We start from the raw sequence: 8,955 nt of genomic DNA on the forward strand, positions 1-8,955 counted from the left end.
TGCGGCCCCTAAAGGGTGCTGCCTCAGCAGCTCTGTGGCTCCCGCCTGTCCCAGAAGCTGTCTGCCTCTGTGGTCCTCACTCTAACCTGTAGACTAAGTTCGGCGGAGTCCCGGAGCCAAGATGGCGCTCCCTGCAGGGCAGGTCACTGTCCTCCGACTCGTGATATTTTAATTAAAGTTTTTAATTAAAAAAACAAGATCATGGATAAAAATCACAAATCTGAAACTTTGACATTTTAATAAAAACAATGTCACTTATAGGACGCTTTATAAGCCTCATGGTCCAAAATGTTATTTTTCACACTTTGACACACTAAAGCACTTTTAAATAATTTTAATAACTATATTAAGATAAATAGCACAATCTGCATTATGATGTTTACCTTTGCTGGGAATGGATACAGACTAAAATTCCCATATAGATAAAATTAGTAACACATTTGAACAGCAAAGAAGTATACAGGGATATAATCTGCCAGTTTGAAATTTTGTTAAATTTAATAGTTTAAAGGTCTATTACTAAGCCTTATAGTGTGTATAACATCATGCTTTTAAAATGTATCATACACACAAATATTCCACTTACCTAGACAGTATTGCTAAAACATTGTTCTGGGTTCCCTTTTGTTGTTGTGATAAATTTTTCTGACCAGAAGCAACTTAGGATGGGAAAAGATTTATTTGGCTTACACTTCCAGGTCACAGTTCATTGTTAGGGGAAGTCAAGGTCGTAACTCAAGCAGGAACTAAATGTGGAAACCATGATGGAGCGCTGCTAGCAGTCTTACTCAATAGATTTTCAAGACCCAACTTCCAAATACTTTCACAATCCTCCTAGCAAATCGACTAAGACATAAAAGCTAACAGATCAACAGGTCTATCCTAGCAATTCTCCACCCATCTGCTACAATTTCCTGTTCTCAACTCACTCTCTTGCTGGAATAAAAACTCTGACTTAAAGCCATTTAGAGGAGTGTGTGTGTGTGTGTGTATGTGTAATACATAGAATTTATTTGAATTACATATATATATATATATATATATGTATATATATAAAACATAAAGGGAATTTATTGGAATTACTTACAGTCTGCAGCTCAACTAATCCAACAATAGCTAGCTGCTGTGACTGGAAAGCCCAGGAAAATCTAGTAGTTGATTAGTCCAACAGGCTTGGACTATATATGCTGGAATCCCAAAGAAGTAGATTCCAATGTCAGTGAAGGAATTGATGCAATGAATATACTAGATAGGTGATGGCAAGTAGAAAAAGAACATAACCTTCCCTCTTCCATTGTCCTTACATAGGCTTCAAGTAGATTTGGCCCTGACTAAGGGTATATTATTGCCTTAAGATCCGAAGCAAAAGCATGTATCATCTCAACTCAATATCAGGATCAAAATTCTGTGTCTTCCAGCCTCAAGAACCAGATCAAAGGCATTTTCTCCTTGTCTCAAGATCCAGATCACAGGTGGACCCTCTATTTCTGGACTGTAGTTCATTCCAGATGCAGTCACGTTGACAACCAGGGAGAGTCACCAAAAGGAGAAAAGGGTTGCCTTGCCTTACAATTCCAGGGGTTCAGAAGGGTAACGTAAGCAGGAATTATGAGGCAGGATTCACTAAGAAACGTTGCTCTTGGCTCCATTACAAGCTGATGCTTAATCTAGTCCTTTTATATAGTCTAGGATCACCTGCTCAGGAGCTCAGGCTATCTACACATATATCAATTAACTATTAAGAAAAATCCCCTACAGGAGTGCCTCAGGCTAGTCTTATCTAAGCAAGCTCTTAATTGGGATCTGCTTCCCAGATGAAGCTTCACTATACCATGTTTTCAATTAAAAACACTACCGCACACATTTCTTTTTATACATATTTTACAAAATGATATCATGTATTAAGTGGTCACTCTTGTGTAAATGATGTACCTGGTCAAGAAGACTCAAAACTTTACCTTCCAATGACCATTGCAAGATGGCCAAGGAGTTTCAAGAAAGGAACTATGGAATCTAAGCATCAGGGATGGATATATAAAGTGTTGCTATTCCAGGAATAGAATTTGTATAAAATTGCTGAGATCTCCATTTCCCATGTTCAAAGTATATGGGGATGGAGCCTAAGGGATGCCAAGTAAGAAAATCACTAATACCTTTATCTACACCTAAAGTCAGCTGGCCAGTATAGATTTGGAATCAAATTGTAAAATCTCGAAATCCATACGAAGGCAAGGCAGATGGTAGGAAGTGAGTTTCTGGTTCTGACAAGGGAAGGTAACAACAACAACAACAAAAAAAAAAGCTCATAGAAGAGGGAGGGCTTAGTTGGGAGGCTATTGTTTCTCTGGTCAATTCAATCGAAGATAGGCAGCAAGACCCTGAGGAGACACTATATTGTTTATGTTCAGCCTCACAAAGCCTCTCTGAAGCTCATGCACATGAGAGGGATAAAATAACAAAAGAACCAATACTAAGGACCACACATAGAAATACAAGTTACAAGTTTCTTATGCAATGCTATGTTAACCAATATTTTAAGACAAAAATTCCTGGTATGTCTGTAGGCCACCAAATCCTAGATTGCATCTAATATCTGCCATCTCTCATATAGATATGGTATTGCTTTAGTGTTTTTTATATTAATACTTTATATTTTTAAAGGAAAATGCAACGACCTTATAAAACTCAGAGGTTGCATACTCATTTAGGATGTGCAAGGCCTTGAGTTTAATACATAGCATTTTGACATATACACACCCACCACACACTTGAGAGAGAAAGAGAGAGAGAGAGAGAGAGAGAGAGAGAGAGAGAGAGAGAGAGAGAGAGATGACTGAACTCCAGATAAGAGGGTAGTACCTATAAGGCAATAGAATAGTACTAGTATACATTAGACCAACAACTTGAAGACAGAATTGAGCTGCCAAGGTAAGCTTAATTTGCTTATAATCATCAACCTCATGTGGCTATTCTCTCCCATCTTCTCAGATCAGTTCAGTACAATTAAATTTGTACAATGTCAGTCACCATCTAGATACTTGTCTATGGGAGAAAAGTATGATCATCCCAAATAGACAATTCTACTGATGCTCCATCAAAGTTAGATGTATCCAGTGTGATACTCACAGAAACTGCCACCTTGCATTACATCCCTAGGGAAGTCAAAATTGAAGTCCATGTGTTAGGTATGCTACAGGCCAACCTCCGTGCTTTCTGTCTAGATTTGAAAAAGCATTGCATGCCCAACATCTCTTTGACCTACATGTTCTCCAAACTATCAGCTTTTTCTCTACCGAGTATGTTCTTTTGAGACACTTTGCAAAAGGTGGTGAATATTTTCTTAATTTTCTGGATATCTAATTAACCAGGTCCTGCCAGGTCAAGTTTAGTGTTGAAAGATGATAGATATTCTACAATTTGAATGTCATGAATTTCTTTATTATTTGCCATAGCCGGCAATGCCATATAAAGATGTTATTGTCTATTCCATCTCATGTAAGCAACTATGTCTGCTTAAGCAAAGACTTGAGTGGTTTCAGAAACACAATCAGTTGTTTTCTATTGATAAAGAAACCCTATTCATGAGGCTTTTTATGTAGCTATTATAAAGAATGAAGCATACCAAAGTTTTGATTCTCTATTGTGAATATACTGGGATTACATTCCTTTATTAGTAGTTCCTTTCTACATGGGCTTGTGTTCTAAGAATTCATATGTTCATAGATTTATATTTTTTTTTACCAAGCATAAAAATATATGAACAGAAAGGTGAAACCACTGACCTCCACAACTACGTACTGTTATCAAGAAACTAGGTTAAACTTCTTTAGTTCTGTGGTTTGTAGCCTAGGTATTCTGTACATTTTGGCTAATATGCACTTATTAGTGAGTATTTAGCATGGATGTTCTTTTGGGTTTGGGTTTCCTCTCACAGGATATTTTTAGTTCCATCCATTTTCCTGCAAAACTCATGATGTCCTCATTCCTACCAGCTGAGTACAAGTCCATTGTGGAAATGAATCATATTTTTCTGTATCCATTCTTTGTTTGAAGGACATATGGGATGTTTCCAGCTTTGGATATTACAAATAAGGCTGCTGCAAACATGAGCCCCTTTGGGAAGGTGAGGCATCTTTTGGTTATATTCCCAAGAGTGGTATAGCTGGGTCTTCAGATTGATCTATTTCTGATTTTCTGAGGTACTACCATATTGATTTCCACAGTGGTTGTACCAGTTTGTAATCCCATGAGCAATGGAGGAGTGTGCCTTCTTCTCTACATCCTCACCAGCATGTGCTGTCACCTGAGTTTTCTTCTTCTTCTTATTATTATTATTATTAGGTATTTATTTCCTTTACATTTCCAATGCTATCCCAAAAGCCCCCCACATGCTCCCCCACCCACTCCCCTACCCACCCACTCCCACTTCTTGGCCCTGGCATTCCCCTGTACTGAGGCATATAAAGTTTGCAAGACCAATGGACCTCTCTTTCCAGTGATGGCCAACTGGGCCATCTTCTGATACATATGCAGCTAGAGACACGAGCTCTGAGGGGTACTGGTTAGTTCATATTGTTGTTCCACCTATAGGATTGCAGATCCCTTTAGCTCCTTGGNTACTTTCTCTAGCTCCTCCATTGGGGGCCCTGTGATCCATCCAATAGCTGACTGTGAGCATCCACTTCTGTGTTTGCTAGGCCCGGGCATAGTCTCACAAAAGACAGGTATATCTGAGTTTTTTATCTTAGTCATTCCGATTGGTGTAAGGTGAAATCTCAGTGTTATTTTGATTTGCATTTCCCTGATGATTAAGGACTTTGAACATTTCTTTAACTACTTCTCAGACATTTTAGATTCCTCTGTTGTAGATTCTCTGTTTAGTTCTGTACCCTACTGTCAATTATGTTATTTGATAATTTGGAGGTTAACTTCTTGAGTTATATATATTTTGGAAACTAGCCATCTATAGATTGTGGGGTTAGTGAAGATTTTGTTTTCCCAATCTGTAAGTTGCCGATTTGTCCTATTGACTGTGTCTTTTGCCTTACAGAAGCTTTTCAGTTTCATGAGGTCCCTTTTATCAATTGTTGATCTTAGAGCCTCAGTCTTTGGAGTTCTGTTTAGGAAATATCCCCATTGCTAATAAGTTCCAGGCTTTTTGCCACTTTTGCTTCTATTCGATTCAGTGTATCTGTTTCTTCTTTTTAAAAAAAAAATTTTATTAGATATTTTCTTTATTTACATTTCACCTGTTATCCCCTTTCCTAATTTCCTCACTGAAAAGTTCCTATCACCTTCCCCCTCCCCCTGCTACCCAGTCCACTCACTCCTGCTTCCTGGCCCTGGCATTCCCTTATCCTGGGGCATAGAACCTTTACAAGAACAAGGGCCTCTCCTCCCATTGATGACCAACTAGGCCATCCTCTGCTACATACACAGCTAGAGCCATGAGTCCCACCATATGTTTTCTTTGATTGGTGGATTAGTCCCAGGAAGCTCTGAGGGTACTGGTTAGTTCATATTGTTGTTTCTCCTATAGGGCTGCAAACCCCTTTAGCTCCTTGGATACTTTCTCTAGCTCCTTCATTGGGGACTCTGTGCTCCGTCCAATAGATGACTGTGAGCATTCACTTCTGTATTTACCAGGCATTGGCATAAGCCTCTCAGGAGACAGCTACATCAGGCTCCTGTCAGCAAAATCTTCTTGGCATCTGCAATAGAGTCTGGGTTTGGTGGTTGTTTATGGGATGGATACACAGTCGGGACAGTCTCTAAATGGTGATTCTTTAGTCTCTGCTCTGAACTTTGTCTCTGTAACTTGAAGAATCCACACTTTGGTCTTCCTTCTTCTTGAGTTTCATGTTTTGCAAATTGTATCTTGGGTAGTCTGAGCTTCTGGGCTAATATCCACTTATCAGTGAGTTCAAATCATGTATGTTCTTTTGTGACTGGGTTACCTCACTCAAGACAATATCCTCTTGATCCATCCATTTGTCTAAGAATTTCATAAATTCACTGTTTTTAATAGCTGAGTAGTACTCCATTGTGTAAATGTACCACATTTTCTGTATCCATTCCTCTGTTGAGAGACATCTGGGTTCTTTCCAGCTTCTGGCTATTATAAATAAGGCTACTATGAACATAGTGGAGCGTGTGTCCTTATTACAAGTTGGAGCATCTTCTGGGTATATGCCCAGGAGTGATATTACTGGATCTTCCAGTAATACTATGTCCAATTTTCTGAGGAACCACTAAACTGATTTCCAGAGTGGTTGTATCACCTTGCAATCCCATTAGCAATGGAGGAGTGTTCATTTTTTTTATGTTGAGGTTTTTGATCCACTTGGACTTGAGCTTTTTTTAAAAAGGAGAAAGGCTCAAGTAATTGAGGATGATTCAATCCCACTTAGAAGGGGGAAGGAAATAATTAAGGGTGGCAGAAGGAGGGAGGAAAAGGGAGGGAGGGAGGATAGGAGGGATGGAGGGTAGGTCCTGGGTAGGAGAGGGAAGGGAAAAGGAGAAGAGGATCATCTATGAGGGGCAGGAGAGAAGCCCAGAATGAATGTAAACATGCAGCTTCAGGAGGTGGGAGATGGGGGTTCCTGTATTAAGTACCAGAGACCTGGGAGGTAGTACTCTCAAGACTCAATGTGAAGGACCTTAGATAAAATACCCAATAGTAGGAGAGGGAACTTGTAGAGTCTACTTCCAGTAGATAAACAAGGTTTCAAGTGGAGGGATGGGGTTACCAACACATAGTCAAATTTCTGACCCAAAATTGTTCCGGTATAAAAAAATTGCAGGGATAAAAATGGAGAAGAGACTGAGGGAAAAGTGGTACAGTGACCAGACCAACTTGGTATCCATGTTATGGGGAGGCACCAAGGCCTGACACTAACCTGGATCCCTGGGAGCTCCCAGACACTGAGCCACCAACCAGACAGCATACAGGAGCTGATACACACACACACACACACACACACACACACACACACACACACACTATTTATATATATCAGAGAAATGCCTGGTCTGGCCTCAGTGAGAGAAGAATTGCCTAATCCTGGAGAGACTTGAGGCCCCAGGGCTGGGAGAAGCCTTGTGTGGAGCATCCTCTTGGAGACAGGGGGAAGGAGGAATGGGATGAGGAACTGTGGGTGGGAGGACCAGAAGGAGACCAACTGCTGGATTGTAAATAAAGTAGTAGTAGTAGTAGTAATTGAAGCTATGTAATGCCATTTTACATGAAGCTTTGCTTTTAGACATCACTAACATTCAATCATCTCTCCTACTTGATGATTCAATTTGTCCAGGAATATTTCATGCTTCTTTACACTGTAATAAAGCACATTGAACAATAAAATTCTTGCAGAGTTATATTTATACACACATAAACATATGTACATATATATATACATATACACACCACACACATATATATGTATATATACATGCATATATATATACATATATGGTTAAACATAAACCTTATTTAATAAGATATATCAGGTTCCTCTTTTTAAATTCTTCTCACATATATTACATCCAGACTGCAGTGTTCCCTTCCTCCAAACCCCACAGTCTCTCCCTCAGACCTCCCTTCTCCCTGAGGTCTATCCTGCCCCCTCTATTTCTGTATCCCCACAGAAAATAGAAAGCCTCCCAGGGACATGAAAGATACATAGCATCACATGATAAGTTAACTAGGTACAGACCATCATACCAAGTCTGGAAAAGATGATCCAGTAGGAGATAAAGAGTCCCACAAGTAGAAAAAGGAAACAGGGATAGGTCTCACTCCCATTGTTAGGAATCCCACAAGAACATCAGGCTACTCATATATGCAAAAGACCTAGGTAAGATTACTACAGCCTCCATAATTTCTGCAGTCTGTATGTTTTCTGATCAGATGACTCTGTGTGCCATGTTCTCATGGTGTAACCCTGACACTTTTGACTCATCTGATCCTTCCTCCCCTTCCTTCACTGGACTTCCAGAGCTCTGCTAAATATTTGGTGGTAGGACTATGCAACCACTCCCATTAGTTTCTATATGAAATTTCTCTGGTCTCTTTGATGGTGATTTCATGAGGCTCCAGTCCCAGAACCATTTTCAGGCAGGAAAAACCATAGGTTAAAGGTTTCATGACTGGGTTGGTGTCCTAATCCCTCCACTTGATGCTTTGCATGGCTTTGCCTGGCAGGAAGATCGTCTGTTCATACAGAAGATGACATGTACCCCACTACTCAGAGTTACTCTAGTAGATTTCATGTAGTTTCCATTGCACTAATTTTCTACATTGTCATCAAATGCTGACCCAAATTCCAGTCATTTCTCCCAGTATTTTTTCTCTCCATCCCCACAACTGATCCCTCCTGTTCCCAACCCCACCAGTCTCCAGTCCACCTGAGAAATCTATTCTGTTTCTCCATCCCATGGACATTCTTGTGTTCCCCCTTAATACCTTCCTTGTTACTTAGCCTTTCTGGGCTTATGGACTTTGTACAGCCACTTCAGAAGTCAATATGGCAGTTTCTCAGAAAATTGGAAATCAATCGACCTCAAGACCCAGCTATACCATTTCTGTGCATATAATCACAGGACAACCCATCCTCTAACCTAGATTTGGTCAACTGTCTTCATAGCAGCTTTATTTGTAGTAGCCAGAAATGGAAACAAATTAGATATGCATCAACTGAAGAATGAATAAAGAAAATGTGCTATATTCAAATTTGGAATATAACTCAGCTGTGAAAAACAACGAAATTATGAAATTTTCAGGCAAATGGATGAAACTCAAAAAAAAAAAAAATTCTGAGTGAGGAAACCCTGACCTAGAAAGATAACATGGTATGATCTCACTTATATGTAGATATTATATGTTAAGAAAGGTCTGGCCACTCGCCAGCTACCCACAACACCCGCCACAGGATCTTAAGACTTCTGGTGAGTGGA

This window comes from Mus caroli, chromosome 8, assembly GCF_900094665.2.
Source record: "Mus caroli chromosome 8, CAROLI_EIJ_v1.1, whole genome shotgun sequence".
Classification (NCBI taxonomy): domain Eukaryota; kingdom Metazoa; phylum Chordata; class Mammalia; order Rodentia; family Muridae; genus Mus; species Mus caroli.